We start from the raw sequence: 23,491 nt of genomic DNA, 5'->3' as shown, positions 1-23,491 counted from the left end.
GATTTTCATAACTAAAGATCTACTTTGTAGTTAACCAAGAGCTCATGATCCTTGAATGCAACTTGTATATAAACTCGTGTCTCAAATAATGTATACACCGAAAGACATATGAAGTATCCACTGAGTAATGAGATCTTGGGATGAGTCCGGTGCATAAGGAATTGACACATAAGGCCCCATAAGTTCCAGAATATTGTGTAGACTTCCTTCCATTGTCCTGAAAATTCACACCATTAAAAGCTCCCATTGGAAGAAATCCTAAGACTTGGATTTGCCTGTCTTCAAATCATGGTTCTGCCACTTACCAGCTGTATGACCTTGGGCAAAGTACTAAGACTCGCTCTGTGTGTGTGTGTGTGTGCGTGTGTGTGTGTGCGTATTTTAAATTCACCTGTAAAGTGGGATAATAGAGTTCTGCTTCTGGTCACTAAAGTAATTCAATTCAGGCCAGCTCTCCCACAGATAACAATTATAAGTCCTGGATAAAATATTTAAAAACAATAATAAAATTATCTGAAGGCAGCGGAGAATGACTGAGAACAGGCAGAAATAAAGGCGGGCTGGGGGTGGGTGCTGACACTTAGAAGGATGGCACTTGATAAATTACCCAATTTTTATAACTTTTCATCTAAGGACAAGGCCCAGTCAGTTCCACAGTGTGGCCAGAGTCAGATAAAAGCCTGTAGTCTTCCTGGTTGAGAAACCAGAGGACAGAGTTCAGGGAAATGATAGCAGCTAGAAAATAAAGGATGAAATCCTAGAGAGAAGACAGCCACAGAGGGAAAGCCCCAGATTGACTACATGAGATCTGACCAAATCTCTGACTGATCCCAGTACTATACATATGTGAAGCAGACTCCAAGCCACTCAGTTAAGGAGAAAGAACTGAACAGAGATGTCTGCTGCTGTCTCAGGGAAGACGAAATTGGAATTTGAGTTTTGCCAAGTTAACTGCCTACAAAAACAGAAAATCAATACTCTTTAAAGGCATATGACAGTATTCAGAATCTCTGTAATATATCACTCACAATGTCCAGAGTACATTCCAAAATTACTACACATGCAAAGACACACAAAAAAATAACCCATCCTCAAAAGAAACCAACCAAAAGAGACCAACTCTGAGATAATTCAGATATTAGAATTAACAGACAAAGACTTTAAAGCAGCTATTATAACTAAGTGCTCAAGGACATAAAAGAAATCTCAGGCCGGGCGCGGTGGCTCACGCTTGTAATCCCAGCACTTTGGGAGGCCGAGGCGGGCGGATCACGAGGTCAGGAGATCGAGACCATCCTGGCTAACGCGGTGAAACCCCGTCTCTACTAAAAATACAAAAAAATTAGCCGGGCGTGATGGCGGGCGCCTGTAGTCCCAGCTACTCGGGAGGCTGAGCCAGGAGAATGGCGTGAACCCGGGAGACGGAGCTTGCAGTGAGCCGAGATTGCGCCACTGCACTCTCGCCTGGGCCACAGAGCGAGACTTCGTCTCAAAAAAAAAAAAAAAGAAATCTCAGCAGAGAAGTACAAGTTATTAAAAAGTACCAAGTGAAAATTCTAGAACTAAAAAACACAGTATCTGAAAAAAATTCACTGAATTGACCCAACAACAGATTGGAAAAATAATAATAAAACTTGTCAGTGAACTTAAGGATAGAACAATAGAAATTAACCAATCTGAAGAACAGAGAAAATTCTTTTTAATGAAGAAGGCCTTAGGGATCAATGGGATATAACAGCATATGTATAACTGGAATTCCAGAAGGACAAGAAGACAGAGAATAGACAGAAAAAATATTTAAAGAAATAATAACTCAAATTTCCCAAAATTTGGTTAAAAAACGATATAAACTTAAAAATTCAAGATTCTCAGAAAACCCCAAACCAGATTAATAAAAAACAAAACAAAACAAAGACCCATGCCAAGGCACATCATATTCAAACTATTAAAATTCAAAGATAAAGAGAGAAACTTAAAAGCAACCAGGGAGAAAATGGCATACTATGTATAGGAGAAAACTATATTAATAGTAACTTTCCATCAAAATTCACAGAGAATAGAAGATAATGGAATGACATCATTAAAATACCAACAGGAAAACAACACTTGTCAAGCTAGAATTCTATTTGTCAAGCTAGAATTCTATATCCAACAAAAATATTCTTCAACATTGGAGGACAATGAAGACATTTTCAGAAAAACAAAACCTAAGACACTTAATCTCCAGCAGACCTGCATTACTTGAAACATTGAAGAAAGCTTTCCAGAATGAAGGTAAAAGACACCAGATGGTTAGCCAGATCTATAGGAAGGAAAGAAGATCACTGGAAATGTCAATATGTGGGGAAATATGAAAAACAGACAGACACACACATACTTTAAAAATATTACTTAAAAATATTACTTGTATTACAGGCAACCATTGAAATAAAAATTCTAACACTGCATTTTGGAGTTTATAACACAGATAGGTATAATATCATCAACAATAACATATAGCATTGGGGGGGCAATAAATGGAATTATACCATTTCCAGGTTCAGTATTTGACATGAAGCAGTACAATATGAATTCTAAGTGGAATGTGAAAAGTTAATAGATGTGGTAATCCCCAGAGCAACCATTAAAAATTAATGCAAAGAGATACAATTGAAAAGCCAATGGAAAAATTAAAATGGAATTTGTGGCAGCCATGAAGGTGCCTACTTCTAGAAGTAAAAGATCTACTTCTAGAAGGATCTCCCTTCTAGAAGAAACTTGCCAATCAGCTGTGAAGAGTACAGCTAGCTGACAGCATCCAACTGCAGTGATTTTTAGATCTACTGTGAGTGAATCAAAGCTATGTTCTTTAAAGTTAGTCAATGATAAGCATGGTAGGGAGGGCCATCATTTCTGTCCAATGCAAAACTTGTTTACAAGCAATTTTTGCATTAATACTCTCCATTGGGCTTGCAGAGACATTCTCAAAACTGTGCTGCAGTCTGAGGCTCTTTCTCTTTCATCCTCATTCCTTCTGCCCCTTTCACAGGTAACAAACTCTCTCTTTCACCTCTTTATTTTTGTTGGCCTTGCATCCAATAAAGCTCTTGTACTTATAACTCAATCTTGGTATCTGCTTCCTAGGGAACCAAACTAATGTAGAATTCTATAAAAAAATTAATTAATCCAAAATAAGGCAAGAAAGGAAGAGAGAGGAATAAAAAAGCATATGGAACAACAACAACAAAAATAGCAAAATGGTAAACCTAAATCCAATCATATAAATAACTACATTAAATGTAAATGGACTAAACACTCCAATTAAAAACAGAAATTGTCAGAATGGATAAAAAAAGCAAAATTCATCTATATGTTCTTTATACCATTTATATACAAAGAAACAGATAGTTAGAAAATAAAAGCTTGGAAAAATATACACCATGAAAACAGAAAGCATAAGCAAACCACAGTAGCTATATTAATATCCTATGAATTAGATTTGAAGGCAATAGAGTATCACCAGACAAAAGAGATGAATTTTATAATGATAAAAAGAGTAATTCACCTAAAAGAAATAAAAATAATAAATGTATACATGCCTAATAACAAAATGTTATAAAGCAAAAAATTAAAAAAATTATTGAAGAAAAAGACAAATACTTGGAGATTCTAATACTGTTCTCTCAATAATAGTTAGAATAAGACGAAAAAATCAGTGGGGACATATAAGACCTGAACATCACTACCAACTACATTGACCTAATTGACATTTAAAAAATACTACACCCAACAGCTGAAGAATGCACATTCTTTTCAAGTGTGCATGATAGATTTACCAAGATACGAATACCTTGGTAAATATAAAGAAATCTCAACAGCGAAATATAAGTTATTAAAAGGTACCAAGCGAAAACCCTAGAGTGCTATAAATAAGTCTAAACAAATTTCAAAAGACTGAAATCCTAAAAAATATGTTTTCGGACCACAATTTAATTAAACCAAAAATCAATACCAACAAGATATGTAGGAAACAAAATATTTGGAAACTGACAACACAGTTCTAAAGAACCCATGGGCCAAAGAAGAAATCATAGGGGAAATACACAGTATTTTGAACTGAATGATAATGAAAATGTAACATATCAAAATTTGTAGAAAACAAAGCAATGCTTAGAGGAAATTTATAGCTTTAAATGTTTATAGTAGAAAGGAGGAAAGGTATAAAAGCGATGACCCAAGATTCCATCTTTAGAAGCTAGAAAAGAAAAGAACAAATTAAACCCAAAGTAAAGAGAAGGAACGAAGGAATTTTTTTAAGTCAGAAATCAATGAAATAGAACACAGAAAGTCAACAAAAACATTAAAAATAAACAAAAGTTGGTTCTTTGCAGTGTATCTGCAAATCCTGATACACTGAAAAGATGATAACTATAATAAACAACTCTATGTCAATACATTTGAATGCTTAGATAAAACAGACAAGTTCCTTCAAGAATACAATTTACCAAAATTGACACAAGATGAAATTAAGAATCTTTAATAGTGCCATATCTATTAAAGCAATTGAATGTGTTATCAAAATCCTCATAAAGAAAACTCCAGTACAAATGGTTTCATGGTATTCTATCAAATATTTATGGAAAAAATAATATCAATCCTACATTACTTCTTCAGAAAATGAAGGAGGATGGGACAATCCCCAACCATTTTATGAAGCCAGCATAATCCTGATACCAAAATCTAATAAAAATACTATAAGAAAAAAATTGTTATGAACATAGACACAAACATCCTTAACAATTACAGCAAATATCAGCAAATCAAAGCTAGCAATATATATCAATAAAAAGGACAATCATTCTTTTTACATAATAGAGTTTTTACATAACAAGTAGAGTTTATTTCAGGAATGTAACACTGTTTTAACATTAAAAAATCAACCCATGTAATGCACCATATCACTAGAATAAAAGAGAACAAACATGTAGCTCTTACTAATATGTTCAGAAACAGCATTTGACAACATTTAATATCAATGTGTGATTTTTAAAAAAACTCTCATCAAATTAAAAATAAAAAGATATTTCTTTAATATACAGTTAAAAATAATATTTAATGATGAAATATTGAGTGATTTTCCCCTAAGATCAATGACAAGGAAAGGATGTCCATTATCACCACTTCTATTCACCCCTGTGCTGGTGGTCCTTGCCAGTGTGATAAGGCAGGAAAAATAAGTCAGAGGCATAAAGATTAGAAAGAAAGAAGTAAGATTCCCATTATTTGCAGATAACATGATTTTTTGTATAGAAGAATCACAAGGAAGTTGAAACAGGGTAACACTAGTAATACTTACCTCATATAGTTGTTAGAAGGATTAAATGAGTTTAAATTTGATGTGTTTAAAACTCTACCTGATACAAGTAAGCACTATATAAGAGTTAAGTAAAGTTAAACAAATCTAAATATAAAATCTGAGAAGGGTTACGTATCGGATCAACTTATTGACAATTCATCAAAACTGACAATTCATTAGCTTAAGAAGCCTTAAGGAAGATAACCTGAAAGAATAAGGAAGGTTATCTTCATCCTGGGGCTCATCTTATGAAAACGTTCAGGGAAAGTAACACTGGTATGCCTAGAATATGACCAGTCCTCACTGACATTCCTAAAATAGAAAGATGAAATGTGCTACAATGTGGTGACACTGTCTGCAGAGTTACTGCTTTCATATATGATCTAATATGTCTATACAGTTACACAAACAAATCCAGGTGTTATTTTTAATGAGCACATAACCTGTTGTGATCTATAAATATTCATGGCAAAATATCCATGAAAGACATTGAAGTAAAAAGTCAGTTTGCATAATCATATTTACAGCATAATTCAATTTTTAAAAACTTTCATTTTAGTTTCAGGGGTACATGTACAAGTTTGTTCTATAGATAAATTGCAAGTCTCGGGAGTTTGATGTATATATTATTTCATCACTCAGGTAATAAGCATGGTACCCGACAGGTACTTTTTTAATCTTCACCTTCTTGCCACCCTCCTACCCTCCACCTTTAAGTAGGCCCTGGTGTCTATTGTTCCCTTCTTTGTGTCCATGTGTTCTCACTGTTTAGCTCCCACTTATAAGTGAGAACATGGCAGTGTTTGGTTTTCTGTTCCTGTGTTAGTTCACTTAGGATAATGACCTCCAGTTCCAACCATGTTGCTGCAAAGAACACTATCTCATTCTTTTTTATGGCTGTGTAGTATTCCATGGTGTATATGTACCACATTTTCTTTTTCCAGTCTATCATTGATGGGCATTTAAGTTGATTCCATGTCTTTGCTATTGTGAATAGTGCTGCGATGAACATACATGTGCATGTGTCTTTATAGTCGCTTGATACTTGACCAAATAGGCCTAATGGACAGCTACAGAACTCTCCACCCCAAAACAACAGAACATACATTCTTCTCATCTGCACATGGCATATACTCTAAAATTGACCACACAATTGGCCATAAAACAATTCTTAGCAAACTCAAAAAAACAAATCATACCAACCACACTCTTAGACCACAGTGCAATAACAATAGAAATCAATACCAAGAAGATCACTCAAAACCATAAAATTACATGGAAATTAACCCGCTTCTGAATGAGTTTTGAGTAAACAATGAAATTAAAGCAGAAATCAAGAAATTCTTTGACACTATCGAGAACAAAGATACAACATACCAGAATCTCTAGGACACAGCTAAAGCTGTGTTAAGAGGAAAGTTTATAGTGCTAAACACTCGTAACAAAATGTTAGAAAGATCTCAGATTAACAACCTAACACCACACCTTAAGGAACTAGAAAAGCAAGAGTGAACCAACCCCAAAGCTAGCATAAGACAAGAAATAACCAAAATCAGGGCTGAACTGAATGAAAATAAGATGCAAAAAACCATACAAAAGATCCCTGAAACCAGAAATTGGTTCTTTGAAAGAATTAATAAGATAGATAGACTGCTAGTTAGACCAATAAGGAAAAAAAGAGAGAAGATCCAAATAATTCAATTTTTAAAGCAACAAAAGAGGTACGTACATAATAATTACACTGATGTGTCCATAGAAAAATGTCTGGGAGTACACAGATAAAAGTGTTAATAGTAGATAGTGCTGGCTAGTGGGAGTGGAGAAAATTTTTCTTTACTTTATATCTTTTGCATATTGTTTGCATTTTAAATAATATCTGTTAATTTTTTTTTTTTTTTTTTTGAGACAGAGTCTCACTCTGTGGCCCAGGCTGGAGTGCAGTGGCATGATCTTGGCTCACTGCAAGCTCCGCCTCCCGGGTTCATGCCATTCTCCTGCCTCAGCCTCCCAAGTACCTGGGACAGCAGGTGCCCGCCACCATGCCCAGCTAATTTTTTAATATTTTTAGTAGAGACGGGGTTTCACCGTGTTAGCCAGGGTGGTCTTGATCTCCTGACCTCGTGATCCACCCACCTCGGCCTCCCAAAGTGCTAGGATTACAGGCATGAGCCACCACGCCTGGCCTGATATTTTTACTTTTTAATTTAAAAATGTTACAAACCTAACTAAAGCAAAAAAAATTGACATTTAAAAGTAATGATTTTTTTTCTGAGTCAAATAAGATGAAAAGAATTCTTCCTTTGTTTCCTTTAAACAAAGGTAAATTTTTATTTTAGACATCAAGATCATATTCCAGATGCTTTTATCTTTAAGATTCTCAGCATCCCCACGCCCTCCACTCCAAGTAGGAAATAGAAGAAAACATGGGTCAGGTCAAATTAAAGGGTCAGTCTATCCTTAGCTACACAGGCTCATCAAAACTGAGAGCACGAAGAGGGCAAAGGTCTTGATTCCCCTGTGAGCCTGTCTGCTTACTTCTAACTCTTGCCTTCTGACTGCACCATGACTCCAGGAACTGGTTTCCCCAACTCCTATCTCTGGATCCATGGAGACCAGTAGAGAGGCACATGGACCAAGGACAATCCATCACCACTGAAAGCACAGCATTTTAGTAAGAATAACCTTAGATAATGTTTAATTCATCTACAGACAAGCAATTTTCAGGTAAGGAAACTGGAGTCCAGAAAAATGAAGCAACTTGCCCAAGGGCGCACAGTCACTAAGAGATCTTAGTGGTCTAAGCAGGTCTCCCAAGCATCAAGATAGTGTCTTTTCCATTATGACTGAGAAAGGACAGAAAAGGGCATGTCCTATTAATAATGTTGGACCAGTGGCTGTGCCTTCGTGTACAAAGATAGTACATTAGGATGCAGGCTAAACAAGGCCCTGAAGAGAGCAATCTTCCTGACTTTCTCATACTGCCCCAAATTGTAGTGCAAACATCAAAAACTGGCTCTGTTATTCTTTTACTTTCATTACTGATATTCCATATGATATACACTTTCTCTACAAACAATCCCTGAGAAAAAAGAGAGAAATTTCCCTATTTGAGATTTGCCTTCTGGCCACATCATTCAGAGATGCTTTTAGTATGTAACTAACACTAATAAAGGGCTCTTATTAGAATGTTTTCTGCATTTTGTTTATAGGAAATAGGAAAGCTGGAGATATTTAAACTAATGCAATGTGTTCTATTATGTTCCGTCATATTGTTTTTTATAGTGAGAACTATAAATCAGTTTCTAAGGTTTCGGCAGTAAACCAATGATTAGGCTCTGGAATTACATAAAATCAATAAATCAGAGACTGACTGAATCAAGTTGTCTGGCAAACTTGTCCAGACCATAAAGAAATCCCTCATACCTCTCTGCTAAAAAAAAAAAAGAAAAGCTCCCAGAGAACAGCCATTATTCTTATCTATTTATCAATATAAGTTTTCTAAAGCCCTCTGCTATAGATGGTTATTTATTAACACTGATTAATGGTTATAATACACTCAGAATTATAAAAATGGTCACCTTTAGTCAACATCACCTTTTTTTTCACTAATTGAGCCTTCTAATTTATTGTAAGCTCCTCTGATGCATTAGAAATATGATTCAATTACATACACCCTTGAATTTGCAAGAAGATATCTTGGTACCTGCATTCCTTATAAGAAGCTGAAGTGGGTGCTGAGAGGCAGGCCTCTTGCTGGACTCGAAGGCTGCTCACACATGCTATATTCCCACCCCTCCCCCAGATACTTCCTTGCTAATGATTTTCTAACATTGAAGCTTTGTAAAACTTTGATCTTTTGTGAAAACTCTGTAAGATGATAAAAATCTTCCAGCTGAACAAACAGACTAGGGCGGAAAGACCACCCCCTTAGCAAAGACCATCCCCTTAGCATTTGCCCTGACTCCACCCCAGTGTTTCATTAAAGTGGTATCTTTCAAAATATGCAGATGACACAGTAACACTTTGAACAAACCAACGAATTATGTGAGCCTCTACAGGCAATTTACTCAAGGTAATTAAGAATGCTAAACCAAACAAATTATCATTTTAAATGGCAAGTAAGTTTTAATTAAACTTAATTTCTATACTAAAAATGAAACTACCAGCTCAACAGAAGGGATCTAGTGTGAATTAACAGGCAAAGCGTCAAGAAGGGGCTGGCGGGGGAAGAATGTATACCTTGACTTTTGATTCACAAGATTAGAACCAGGTGTCACTGCACTGTCATTGGACACTGGCTCAGGGAGAAGTGCCCTGCGCGTGAGTTTAGAATTTATAGAACATATTTGGGGTGTCTCAAGCATGAGTACATTTTAAGTGGTAAAACTGCTAATCAATAACAGAATCAACTAAAACCCAAGGTAGTTTCTTTCCAACTAGACTCTCAATCTTTGTCTTCCATTATGAAAAGGAACCCAGCAAGCTACTGCCCACCCCAGAGATTAAGAGTCCTTCTGTAAGGGGTTGGGAGATGTGGAGATCCCTAGTAGAATGTCAACAGAATATGATATGACCACCACTCGTGAAATAATTGTGTATGACGGACCGCATCCATGGGCCCCAATCAATAACCATGAAAATAAACATGAGAAAGACCACCAGAGTTGTCCCAAGATGACAAGGCTAACACATGGTCCTATTAAAGTAGATTACACCTTCAGAATAAATAATCTTAAAAATAATTATAGTCTCTTAAAAGTTTCACATAATCTGTGAAACTAAACTACGTCCCTGCCCTTTTACATGTTTTGTCCCAATAAGGTAATGGGACTCTGATTAGACTCCAGCCACCAGTACTGGCCACCAATAAAGCCCTCAAAGAACCACCTGCTTTCTTCTCCACATGAAGCACCTTGCCTGCTTCAGCATTCAGGGTCTTCCCACTTCCACCTTCAGCCCAGTGTCCCACAGGAATACACACGATGCGTCCTGTCCCCTTCAGTCCCGGCTTTCTGGTCAGGTGAGATGTCCCAGGGCAGGAGCCAAGGAGGAGGCTGAGAGCATGAGCCAGGCAGTGGCAGGGTGGAACGGGAGGAGCCTGAGCACAGGCTGGGGAAGCCACGCTGTCACCACCTCTGGCATCTGGGTACAGTCACCCTGCCACGCAAGACCATTTTCATATTGTTTCCCTAAATAGTCTGCTCTCAGGGTGACCCTAGGAGCGCTATTAAGATATTTGTGACAGTGTTAAGAAGTCTGTGTCAAGCTTGTGTTCCAGGAAGCAGTGAGAACTTCAGATTGCTGTATTTTCTCTTCTGTACCTGTGCCTGCAGTCTAAAGAGGCAACCCTGCAACCGCTAACTCTAGAACTAGAGAAGGAAGAACACTGCCCCTAGAAACGAAGAGACCAGAAGAGGCCCGTATGTCCCCAATTCTTATATTTGCTCCTGATTCTTGCCAGAATGGTATTCAATCATCCATTAATTCATCAAACAACCACTGGGCACCTTCTACATGCCAGGCACTGTACTAAGCTCCATTCCATCCTCAGGTTGCTCACATTCCAAAGGGAGGAGAGACATGCAAACAGGCAATTCCAAAAACACGTGCTGGAAACTCATGATGGAATGGCAGTGCCTGGGAGGAGCACAGAGCATCTGTGGAGGGGCATAGTCAGGGGAGCAGACTGAAAAACCTGCCTGTGACCAAACATCAGTCCCAACAGAATGTGTCTGCTCCTGTGACCCACCAGCACAGGGGCTGGGCTGGGCCTTGTGTGAGAAGTGCCCTGTCTCCTACAGTAAAGCAGAAATCTCAAGAATGCAGGACCATATTCCCAGTGTCTAGCACAGAGCGTGGTTCACCACGAGGGCTATTCAACAAACATCTGTTGAGTAAACGCATGATCTAAGAACTCAGATCTGCCACTGGGACTTTTTTTTGGCCAGAATCTGGGAGAGGGAAGAACTTAGAAGTCACCTAATTAACCCAACCCCCTAGACTTCACAGACTAGAAACTTCTTTAAAAATGTTTGCAGGTGAATAGATAAAATGTGGTATATCCAGTCAATGAAATACTATTCAGCAATTTTTAAAAAGAACTGACACATGCTCCATCATGGATGAATCCCCAAAACCTTATGCTCAGGGAAAGGAGCCAGATGTAAGACGACATGTCATATGATTTCACTTCTATGAAATGTCCAGAAAAGGCTAATTGATAGAGACTGAAAGTAGGCCACTGGTTGCTTGGGACTGAGGGTAGAATAGGATTAACTATAAATAGATCTGATTGAGAGATCTGATTGGAAGGATAAAACTGCTCTAAAACTAGATTATGACAGTGGTTACACCATCTGGTAAAGATACTAAAAATCATTGAATTACATTTGAAATGCATGAAGTTTATGATATATAAAGTACACCTCAATAAGGTGGTTTAAAAAGATTTGCAAAGGGAGTCATAAGCTACAGGTTTGTCCTCCTGCTGCAGTGAGGAGGGTTTGCTATGTTGTTGAAAACAACAAAGACAGGAGCCTAGATTTGAAAAGACCCTCCGTCTCTTAATTCCCAACCCCAGTGTCTTCCATTCCCCTGAGCTACTGTGCTGTTCTGAAAAGCCTACTTACAGACAGGAACCAGATGAATTGGCAGGGACTGGAGAAGTGAGAAATAGGGAGTGACTGCTAATGGGTGTAAGTTGTCCTTAATGGTGTGATGAAAAACTTCTGAAACTAGACAGTAGTGATGGTTGCACCACATTGCGAATGAACTTAATGCCACTGAATTGTATATCTAAAATGGTTAAAATGGTAAATGTCACGTTATGTGCATCTTAACCACAATTTTTTTATTAAAAGTCTACTTGTAAATAGGCCATGCTTCAGGAACATTTTCACATTTCCTTTCCATCTGCCAATTCCATTCCCCAGTACCACAGAGGGGCCAGCTGCTGTCCCAGCTACATCATGTCAGGATGTCTTAGTCCAGGTGACAGCACAGCTCTAAGCAATTTTTTTGCTGCCTTCTATCACCTTCCCCTTGGTTGGCAAACATCAGACATTAATTAAATACAAAAAAAAAATCTGGGTTTGGTTTGCATTTTAATCCTGCCCACTTGAAACTGGCTGGCATCGTTCAAAACAACACATGCAGGGCCATTCCCTGAACTGTCAGGCATCTCATTAGGCATTGCTTCCTGGCTCCCTGAAAGCATAAGAGGCGATGACTTCTCCTGTAATGTGGTTAGCCATGGCATATTATGAAACACTTGCTGCTCAGGCAGAAATACTATAGGTCCATGAAGCTCAAGGACTCCCTGTCCCCACATAACTCAAAGAAGCTCCAGCTTGGCCTGAAATCACTTCCACATGATCCCTATTGCAAATGCCCTAGGTCACTACAGTCAGTGACACTTCCTGGAGTACTTCTTTTCATCAATACCATTTGTATTACTATTCCCATCAGAAAATCTGTAATGTGGGCTAAAATTCTCTTTCCTTCTTCCCAATAAGAAGATGGATTCCATTTGTATACAGTAAGTTGCCCAAGGATACCAATTTATTTAGGGGCACGAACCAGGGTCTGAACATGCTTTGCATTCATATACATATTTGCTCAATGTTGTACGTAGAAAGTTAGGATTATCAGCTATAAAATATTTTCTACATCGTAGATGACATTAAACTGAAACTATCACTTTTGAGTGGCTTACAATATGTCTGTTCTTGAATGAACTAAAAACAAAAACACAGGCCTTAGGTTTCCATTTGTGAAATAAAATTTGGAGAACAAGTACAAAATGTCAAATGTCTCAAAGAAGTCCTCTGAGGAAATTCTTCTTTACTGCCAGGCAAAAATCACAGGGACACACTGTGGCTGACTTTTTAAATTGTGTTTTTTTAGTTGCTGGATAATTTTCTGACCATTAAAGACAATCACAGCCAAGTCTAACGATAAAAGTAATTGAATCTCATGCTTGAGAGTATACAACCCATTCACTTTAAGGAGGAGAGGAAGGAGGCAAATGAGAGGATGCGAGAGGTCCTGAAGTCATTTTCTCTCCTGAAAAGCAGAGCCTGCCTGCACAGGAGAAAAGCCCAAGATGGAAGTACATCTTTATTTCCCAAGTGCCTCACTTTCCAGGGCCCATTCTCCCAAGTGGCACCTGAAAGCCACCAGAGGCCGAAGAGGCTTAACCCTGGACTCTGCCCAAAGTCTCACAGGTCCAGCTCAGCACATCGAGATGAGGTTTCCAAGAGAGGGCAGGGTGAGGCCATGACCATTCTGCCCTTGGGAGATTGTGCTTGTTCCACGTCCCCAAGTCTGGACACGGACAGAGTACACAGACTTACCTGGCAGTGTATACTGATCAACCCGTAAAATACAGCCTAATGTGGAGTACTTATATGTCAATTGCAAATGCCAAATCAAAGATTCAGCTTCTTCTTTACGTAAACTGCTTCTGTGTAAAGCAAATAACACTGTCTCTGCCTTCAAAGGATTTGCAATTTAACGGCAAAAATACCAGCACCTGTCAGAGATAAGGTAGCCAACCAGAAAAAGAACTGGTGTCAGAAACAGATCTACTTCTGTGAACAATTCCTGTGTACAGCTTTTCAGATGGAGTTGGTGCTCACTGAGAAGGCCTTTACAGATTGGTCTTTACAGATAACAGATCCTAGCGTACGCCTTGGGTAAACTACTTAATTTTCCAAGTAACGCTATTCTCATCCATAAAATTATGATTCAGATCTAGAATCTCAAAATCAAATACATAATATGTATGCAATGAAATACATGAATATTCACACTAAGTGGGATGAATAGAGACTATAAACAGCTTTATGTCTATTCAATACCTGTTCAGGTCAGGTTTTGCTGACAAAAGAGCTCACAAGAACTTTTCATCTTTTGAAACAGTTTAGGTTTCAAAGTGGTAGTAAGGGACTGTGAGGCTTGTAGTAATATCCCAAAGGACTACTCTAAAGGCAAAATAAAATAACTATATAATCACATTTTGAAGAAAATCTTAATTTTGTAAATGCACTTAAATCAATTATGTCCTTTATCTGTTCAGAACTCACTGTGGGAGCTCAGGAAACACCAATTATCCAAGTGTGCATGCTTTGACTTGCCCCCGGCAAATTCTGTTGGAAAACTACTGCCCATCTCTTTAAGGATAGAGCCTATATTTTTACTTAGCTCATAACAGTGACATTATCACTGTCCTATTTTCCCCTTTTCCTCTTATCCAAGTATTTTGAACATTGTATTATTCCTGGTAATTTCTCTCTTTCCTGTCACTTTTTTCCAGTCTCTATTTGTACTCCATGCAAAACCTTATCTTGGCATATCTAGACTACTGTAATAAACTCCCAGTTAATGACACCACCTCCAACGATCCTGCACACTCCAACCAGATCATTCTAGTTCATCATCGCTATGATTACATCAAAAACTTGAAAGCATCACCAGTGTCAGCAGGACTAAATCCAGATTCCTTAGCTTAGACTCCCACCCATTTTCCAAGCTCCACCCAACATGATTATCCAGACACCTGTAACTGCACCACCTCTGCAATCTCACTCCTATCATTCCACGGCCTGTGGGGCAGACTATGTTTTCCCAAATGGCCACAACAGTATCTCCCCTCCCACATGCTCATCCTACAGTGTGACTTGAAGATGTTAAAAGCAAGGCCTATGTTCCCTCCCCTTGCATCTGGGTGCACTTGTGACTATGACGAAAGTGGCAGTGAATGACTTCCAAGGCAGGTCATAAAATTGAAGAAGCTTCTGCCTGGTTCTCTTGGGACACTGGCTCTTGTCACCAAGCCTCTTGCTGGGAGGAAGCCAGGCAGTCACATGGAACAGCTGTATGTAGGTGCTCTGGTCAACAGCCACAGCTCCCGTCAGCATCAACCAACACATGTGCCACGAGCGAGCCTTCGGATGATGCCAGCCTCCTGTGTGTTGCCCCAGGTGATGCCCAGTGGAACAGAAGCAAGCTGTTCTCTGTCTCATCCCCCAACCCAATCCAAATGGCAAATTCAGGAGAAAATTAAGAGGTGTTGTTGTTTCAAGGCACTACATTTGGGATTGTCTGTTATACAACAATAGATAACTAGAATAGACTAAAATACCTTCCCCTTCTTTTTGGCCTTCTGCAATCCAATCCACCTTTCAAAGCCCAGTCAGTATAGACTTCACCTCCTTCATGAAGTTCACCTCAAAGTAATTTTTGTCTCTCTTTCTAACTTGAAGCTTGAATAGCACTCAATAAAGACCTGACATTGAATGCATATTAATATCATTGTGCCCTCCAAATTGAACCAAAATCTCCTTGAGAGAAAAGACCATGCTGTGTCTTCTTAAGAACCCTTTCCCCACACCTCTCAGAATATCTTACACATAACAGATGGTCTATACATACTTGCTGGATGAATAATTTTCTAGCCTCCCGAGTAAAATGCACAGTAGGTCCTGAATAAAGGATACACACTATAGCAGGTGTTTACTAGAAAAGAAAATATAATAGGAGAATGAGGAACAATAAAAATAATTTTTCAATGGAAGATAAGGTAGTTGTAGGAAATTCACACTTTTCAAGTCTTTTAACTGCCTTTTAACTGCTTTTAAATTTATGTTCAAGTGTGTGTGTGTAGTGTGTGTGTGTGTGTGTGTGTGTGTGTGTGTGTGTGTGTGTTATTCAGCCAACATGTAGATTTGGATGTCTGTTTGGGGAATTGTTCCCTCACTAATAATTAAATCCTAAATGGCCATTTTGAGAAGTGGCAGTAACCATCCACATTCTATAATCTTGTAATTACTCAAGTGTAATGAGAATATAGGAGTATTTAGAAATAGGCAGAGTGTTTCTTGTAAATTCCATCTGTATCAGTACTTCATAAAATGGAGGTCATGAACCCTAGACAGCTGTCATTGGATAAGCTTCATGAAGTTCATGTCCAAAATTATATCCAAAATTGTAAGTGTGTGTGTGCATTGTCTCAATCTGTTTGTATTGCCATAAAGGAATACCTGAGGCTGGGTAGTTTATAAAGAAGAGGTTTGTCTGGCTCATGGATCTGTTGGCTGTACAAGAAGCATGGCACCAACATCTGCTTCCAGCTAGGGTGCTGCCTTCACTCATGGCGGAAGATAAAGGGGAGCTGAAATGTATAACGATTACTTGGCAAGAAAGGAAGAAAGGGGGAAGAAGGAGGTGCTAGGCTTTTTTCAAGAACCAGTTCTTGAGGGAAGTGAGAGTGAGAACTCACTCACTTCTTGGAGTGGCACAAAGCCATTCATGAGGGATCTGCCCCCACCAGCCAAACACCTTCCACAGGCCCCACCTCCAACAGTGAGATCAAATTCCAACATGAGACTCTGTGGAGCCCAACAAACTATATCCAAACCATAGCATGCATTTTTCTGGGGAGAGGGTCTATCACTTTCATCAGGATCTCAAAATAGTCTTGGACACTGTTAATTCAAGGCTTTCCCTTATCACATTAGTTTTTAAGCCCCATTCAGACATAGTGCTATGGCGTCAGACCTGGGCCAGTAAGAGGAAAACCAAGGCTGGTCCTGGCTCTGCCAATGCCCAGCATGGTGGCCTTAGGGAAACAGTTGAAAGCTCTCTGGACCTGTTTCTGCTCTTCAGTTCATAGGCAATGAGTGATCTCTAAGACCCCTAGAGCTAACACGACATCCCAAGACAATTTCCCTGAAAAAGGACCTGCTGAGGAAGAAGAGGGCAGCTTCACTTGATGCTTTTGGATTCTTCCCTATAAAAGAAGTATAATATTCACCTTAAATAAATCCATATCTAACTGCTAACAATTACTACCTTAATAAATATTAACTGGGTGCTCACGATGTGACAGTCAGCAGTGATGAACTTTTCATGCGGTCCCCTAAGACTTGGCTTTTACTGAGTAGCTCGCCCCAACACTGCAAATAACTCTAGCAGGTAAAGTAGACAGTAAAAGTATCAACAACTAAGAGAATGGCACAGAGGACCAAAGAACAAGTGGTTGATCACCCAATGGGTAGAATAGGTGTTGTGCAGATGTTGAAGTGGAAACATGGTACTCTGCTACGATAACCAGGTTGATCTGGCTAATCTGTCCTGTTGGGTCAGGGCCCACTCCTTCTTCGCCTTCCAGAATTGCATGATCAGTTAAGAGAATAGTTTTCCTTCCTGGAGGAAAATGTTTCTTTAAAGATTTGGAAGTAGCTGCACTCTGGCTCAGAACCTCTAAACCAGCTCTGACAGGAATAGAGAGCCATAAACAAACAAAAAGCAAGCGAACACAGATCCTTAATGGAAGAGAAGCCATATAATGAATAATTTGGACCCAGGGATGCTCTGACCATAATTCTTCACATGCTCAAAGGTTTCAATGGAGGAAGTAAGATTTTATAAAAGCTTTGAATTAGAGATGAAACACAAGACAAAGTACTAAAGAGAAAAGAGGCTTTTAGCACTTAAGAGAACAGAAAATATAATATTGATCATTTCACTTCTTGATCCATACATGTTCCTCTTAATGTTAGCAACTTTTATATTGATACTCTGCCTTTCATATGCATATGACTTACCTCTTGAATTAGTACCTCCGTACGCCCAATGCCCAGGAATTTTTTTGTATCTCCTTTGTGTAATGATGTGCCACTAGTAAATACTCAGTAAATATACTATGAATGAATAAAGGTAGCTTCTCCCTAAAGCTTAAGATGATGATAAAGCTGTCAGAGGTATGTGAACCAGAACAACGCCATCTTAAATAGGAACTGGGTAAAAGGAGGCTGAAATCTACTGGGCTGCATTCCCAGATGCTTAAGGCATTCTAACTCATAGGATGAGATAGGAGGTCAGCACAGAATACAGGTCATAAAGGCCTTGTTGATAAAACAGGTTGCAGTTAAGGAGCTGGCCAAAACCCACCAATACCAAATAATGACAAGACTGACCTCTGGCCATCCTCACTGTTACACTCCCACCAGCGCCATGACAGTATACAAATGCCATAGCAATGTCAGGAAGTTACCCTATATGGCCTAAAAAGGGAAGGCAAGAATAATCCACCCCTTCTTTAGTATATCATTAAGAAATAACCATAAATATTGGCAAACAGCAGCCCTCAGGGCTGCTCTGTCTATGGACTAGCCATTCTTTTATTCCTTTACTTTCTTAATAACATTGTTTTCACTTTGCACTGCAGACTCGCCCTGAATTCTTTCTTGTGTGAGATCCAAGAACCCTCTCTTGGCGTTCTTGGACCCCCTTTCCTACAGGACCCCTTTCCTGTAACAAAGCCAATGACCTGGCTTTATAAGGAAGCTGAACACTTTCTTCTAACTCACCATAATTAATATTCACGATGTATTTATTTCATTAAAAGTAAAAATATAAATGGAGGTCCTGAGTGTGTTGCTGATCTTTTAGGGGAGGGGGCATGGAGACCTACACCAGAAGAAAGCTGTTCCCTGTTTGGTGATGGGGATCAAAGGATGCGTGGGAAGAAGAACTTGCTTATTGCCCACACTTAGAAATTAGCTAAATTAATTTGTGCTTCTTAAGAAAAAAATAAGTGCAGTAAAGAACAACATATGGTTCAAATAAATAGGTTTTGGTTTTCTCTAACACATGTTTCATGCAAGTTTTCCTCCCATCCTCCCCTATGACTGTGTTTGGTGTATCACGTATATGTAAGATCATACTTTAGATAAATTTGCACATGTGTAAACTAAATTCCTAGAGAAGAGAAAATATTTGGGGTACACAATATCTTTAAATTTTACCAAAAACATATATACAAAGTTTTCTGGAATCTCCTCCATACCAAGAGATCCTACAATAGTTTTTGAAACCCATGTCTAGGTGGTAAAAGAGATCTAAAATTGAACTAATCACCAGCATGCTTAGAAAGCCTTTAAATTTATTTGAGATATTAACTTTCTACCGTGCATGAGACTTCCTCAAAGCTGCTTCTGGATTCTTTCCTTTTAGTCATAAATCAAATATCCAAAAGCTGGCTTATTTAATATTATCTTACTTCATTTTCTCTAAGTTAATCACTTTAGAACTAAACCAAATTGCAGGGATAACAAAGGCGGATTTCCCAGTGTGTTCTGGTGTGTGTGATCATCGTGGTATAATGGCCCATTACCATGACTTTGATCCTTCTATGAAGTGTACTGAAGTTAAAATGGGGAAGATATTTTTGAGGAGGATATTCTTTCACGTCATGATATCCACAGAGAAATAAACATGTTTCATTCTTTAGGATATCAAAGGGAAGACCCCCCAACAGGTCACTTCTTGTAGGAAACGATATGTAGCAATGTGAGAGACTAAAGTGAGAACAGTAGCCTTAGCCTTCTGGTACTCTTTTGCCTCAGCCTTCTGGTATTCTTCTGGTATTCTAAGAGGGTGCTCTTTTCCAAAGTATCTCTTGATTGTTCACCTCAGGGTCTCATAAGAAGCATGACTAACACAGTAGGCACTTCATATTTGTTGGATTTAACTTAATGTTATAGATTTCCATTTTTTCCTAAGTGTTGGTGAGAATGGAATACTACACCATATTTGAGCTATTGTTCTCCAAGTGAATACAAGCATTTTTCTTGGCTGGGCAGAGTGGCTCACACCTGTGATCTCAGCACTTTGGGAGGCTGAGGTGGAAGGATCACTTGAGGATGGGAGTTTGAGACCAGCCTGAGCAACATAGTGAGATCCCATTACTACCAAAATAAATTTAGCCAGGCAAGGCGGTGCACACCTGTAGTCCCAGCTAATCAGGAGGCTGAGGTGGGATTGAACCCAGGAGTTCAAGACCACAGTGAGCTACAATTACACCACTGCACTCCAGCCTGGGCAACAGAGTGAGATAATAGAAAAAGAGTACCTTTCTATTATAACATACACTCCATTAAAGAAGGTTGAAACTGCATTTGTTTGTTTATTTACTTGTTTATTGGTTTGTTTGGTTTGTTGGTTGGCTGGTTCATCACTGATAATGCTTGATCATAGGATGGTAACAGAGAAAAATGGTGTGGTACAAATCATAAGTTTTGAAGTCAGACAGAGCGAGTTTAAATCCTAACTCTTTCACTTTACTAGCCATACAACCCTGGGCAAGCTCCTTAATCTCTCCAAGTCTCCATTTTCTTACTTATAAAATGGGATAATCACCCCCACCGGCCAATGTTGTTAGGAGGATTAAATAAGACAATGTATATAAGATGGCTACTTAGCATAATGACAAGCCCATAGCAAGCATTAGTCATATAGCTATTTTTATGTTTATAATTGCCTCAAAAGCCCATAGTTAGGATTCAGCAAAATGTATACACACACACACCCAACATGGTTCTTGACATACACAGTAATAAATGGTAATGCTCATGTTCTGTAAGAACACAATTTAAAATGCAATATGAGCCATTCTCCTTACATACCCCAGGGAGCTTTCTCACATGACTGTGCTCCTGGCCACATTTCTATGTGCCATTATAGCACATACCTAGGTCTATCTCAGACATATATCAAACACTTCACAAATCCCTCACTCTGAATAAACTCTAACAATGTTTCTCAATTGCCAGAAATCACAAAAATAGAAATAATCATCAGAATTCAGATCTGCAATGAGAATTCTGGTAAACATGAGTACTTTGATGTGGCACTTTGGGTTGTTGAAAACACTAAATGACTAGTGTTGAGGATGCTAGCCATGAGCTATTTCCAGCCCTCGTTGTATTTCCTGGCTTTACCTGGATGGGATGTGTGCTGAAAGCAGATTTGTTACACATGCCATACAAATAATTATGGCCTGACTGGTCTCCTGTGTCACATCCTCAAGTCTCTTCTCATGACTCATCATTCAGCTGGAAAGCAGGAAGTGCTCCATTTGGGGGAGGAAGTCAAAAGGACGCCACACCTCAGGACAATACCCTTCTTACCTAAGCAGTGTTATTATTCTACCAGGCAACACCCAAACAGAGCGTGTTTAATCACATGGACAGAATGGGAGATCAGGGCTATGAGGTTGCTCTAGGATATCACAACTGACACGTCACACACCACAGAGCTACAACGAAGTTGAGTTCTGGTGGTGCCAAAGGCATCACACCTTTAACCTCAAAGCACAGAGTCTTTGAGGCATTTGCTTCTTCTAGCATTTCTCCTGGAAAATTGCCATAGACATGTGGAGGCAGAAGAGGGTATGTTTTGCATGTATTTATGCAGGCATATGTGTCCATACATGAGAGATTTTTGGCATTCAAAGGAAGCTACCATGAAGATTTTGGCTGCCAAAATTGTTAGCTAGTGTTTTTTCACTAATTTGCATCTAAAAACATAAGCCTGAGATTATACCAAGATGTGACATCTTTTATGGAGTGGAAGGTATATTTCCATTTCAACAAGTTAGATTTACCTCACTTTTCACTTCTATTCAGAAAGTCTGGAGTAATCACAACTATCACCCTCATTCAAAGTCAGGAACAAAAAGCCAGAAAGAGATTGGAAGAATGATACTCAATCTCACCCTCTTTCCAGCCCTAGACCCACATTCTAATTTAGAAGCCTTAGAGGAATGGAATGCTCGCTAGTCTTAGTTCTTTCTGGATCTCAATTTTCCCTTGCCACTGAGAATTTGATTTCTGAATTGGAAATGTATACTGGTTAAGAGATTGTTGTTATTTGAAAATTGTATATTTTTTAGCAAGTCATAATCATATATTTAAGGTATGTATCAATAAGGATAAATAATTTTATTATCATAAGTATCGAGAATGTATTCTAATGATTTATATTCATAAAACATATTTAAGTTAATATCAGGTTATATATTTCTAAAATTGTTATCATTTAATGAAATTCTTTCACTCAGTGTTTATTCATGTGCTAGGCATGCCACCACCACACAAGCTATATTTTATTATCTCACTTTACAGGTGAGAAAACTGAGGTACAAACTTCTGGTCCAGTATCACACTGCCAAAAAGCAGTAAAATCTCATTTTGATACCATGCCCATGTGCTTTCCACTGTAGAAACTGTCTCTTCTATTTATTAATGAGCATGCATATTGTTGGATATGTTTGCAGCTTGGTCAACAGTTTAGAAATAATGTTTTATAAAGATTTAAATCACTAACAACACACCAGTAATCCAATAGCCACTTATACACATCCTTTAATTGATCTGAACACAATTAGTAACTGCATATCAGTCCTCTAAGACACCAAAATGAATGTGGCATCTGTTTCACATATCAAAGCTGCTAGGTGACACCACTATGAGCACTCACAACTCACTTCTTCACGGTCTATTTACTCTTGCTTACACGCATATCATTTCCCAACCTTTAGCAGAGAAAACGCACCAGGAGCAGAGGAAAGAGAGCAGTTTGATCTCAGTGAGAAGGGACAGCTGGCAACTTAGAGCAACTCTGTAACGTACTGGTGTCAGCTAGTGGGGGGCAAAAACTCCTACATAGCTCAGAAGCCTCAGAGGGCGCCAGTCAACTGAAGCACAGAATAGGAGCATAAGCTGATAAGGATGACATTGCCATTATGCCACAAGAAAACAAAATGTAATATTTCACCTAAGAAAAAAATCAAAGAAAGAGAACAGAATTTAATAAAAAAATTCTTTCAAGACTATTTCGATGTTTAAAGGAGAAAGAATGTGTGTAGAAAAGAGATTTCCCTTTATTGAAACCCAATCTTTTGTAGAGGTTCTCATTTTTCAAAGCGGTTAAAAGTCATTTGTTTGGTTCAGATTTCTGATTTTTTCAGATTTTGGAATATTTGCAGAATGTTTACCCCTAATCTGAAAACCTGAAATCCCAAATGTTCCAATTAGAAGAAGAAGAAAAAAAAAGCAGTTGCTTGGGATTTTATAAACAAATAAACAAATTTGTTTACAATGGGATTATTTCTTGTTGAGAGAGGTTTCAGAGCGTGCAGAAAAGTAGCTTTATCTTCCTGTTTACTAGCACCAGTCACCACAATTGTAGCATTATCTCCAAATCAAGTTTTATGAAGAGTAGTTCTCTTCCTCTGCCTTTATAATATGTACCCCATCTTGGACACTCCTTTCAATCTCTCTTCCCTGAGTTTTTTGAAGCTGCCTCTGC

At 38.5% G+C, this 23,491-nt stretch overlaps 1 protein-coding gene across 5 annotated transcripts in view; it reads right to left on the bottom strand.

Annotated features, from left to right (window-relative positions):
• Positions 1-23,491, bottom strand: part of RAPGEF4 (Rap guanine nucleotide exchange factor 4) — a 314,193-nt gene that overhangs the window by 195,289 nt on the left and 95,413 nt on the right. Inside the window, exon 1 of one of the 5 annotated variants that reach the window (XM_055379174.1) lies at positions 10,248-10,264. The exons of the other annotated variants lie outside the window; for them this stretch is intronic. The gene's annotated coding sequence lies outside the window, so the exon portion shown is untranslated. Of the gene's footprint in view, positions 1-10,247; positions 10,265-23,491 lie in introns of those variants that run through there. 5 annotated transcript variants of the gene reach the window in all.

Source organism: Gorilla gorilla, chromosome 11 (assembly GCF_029281585.2).
Source record: "Gorilla gorilla gorilla isolate KB3781 chromosome 11, NHGRI_mGorGor1-v2.1_pri, whole genome shotgun sequence".
Lineage (NCBI taxonomy): Eukaryota > Metazoa > Chordata > Mammalia > Primates > Hominidae > Gorilla > Gorilla gorilla.
This window is presented reverse-complemented; position numbering and strand designations above follow the sequence as displayed.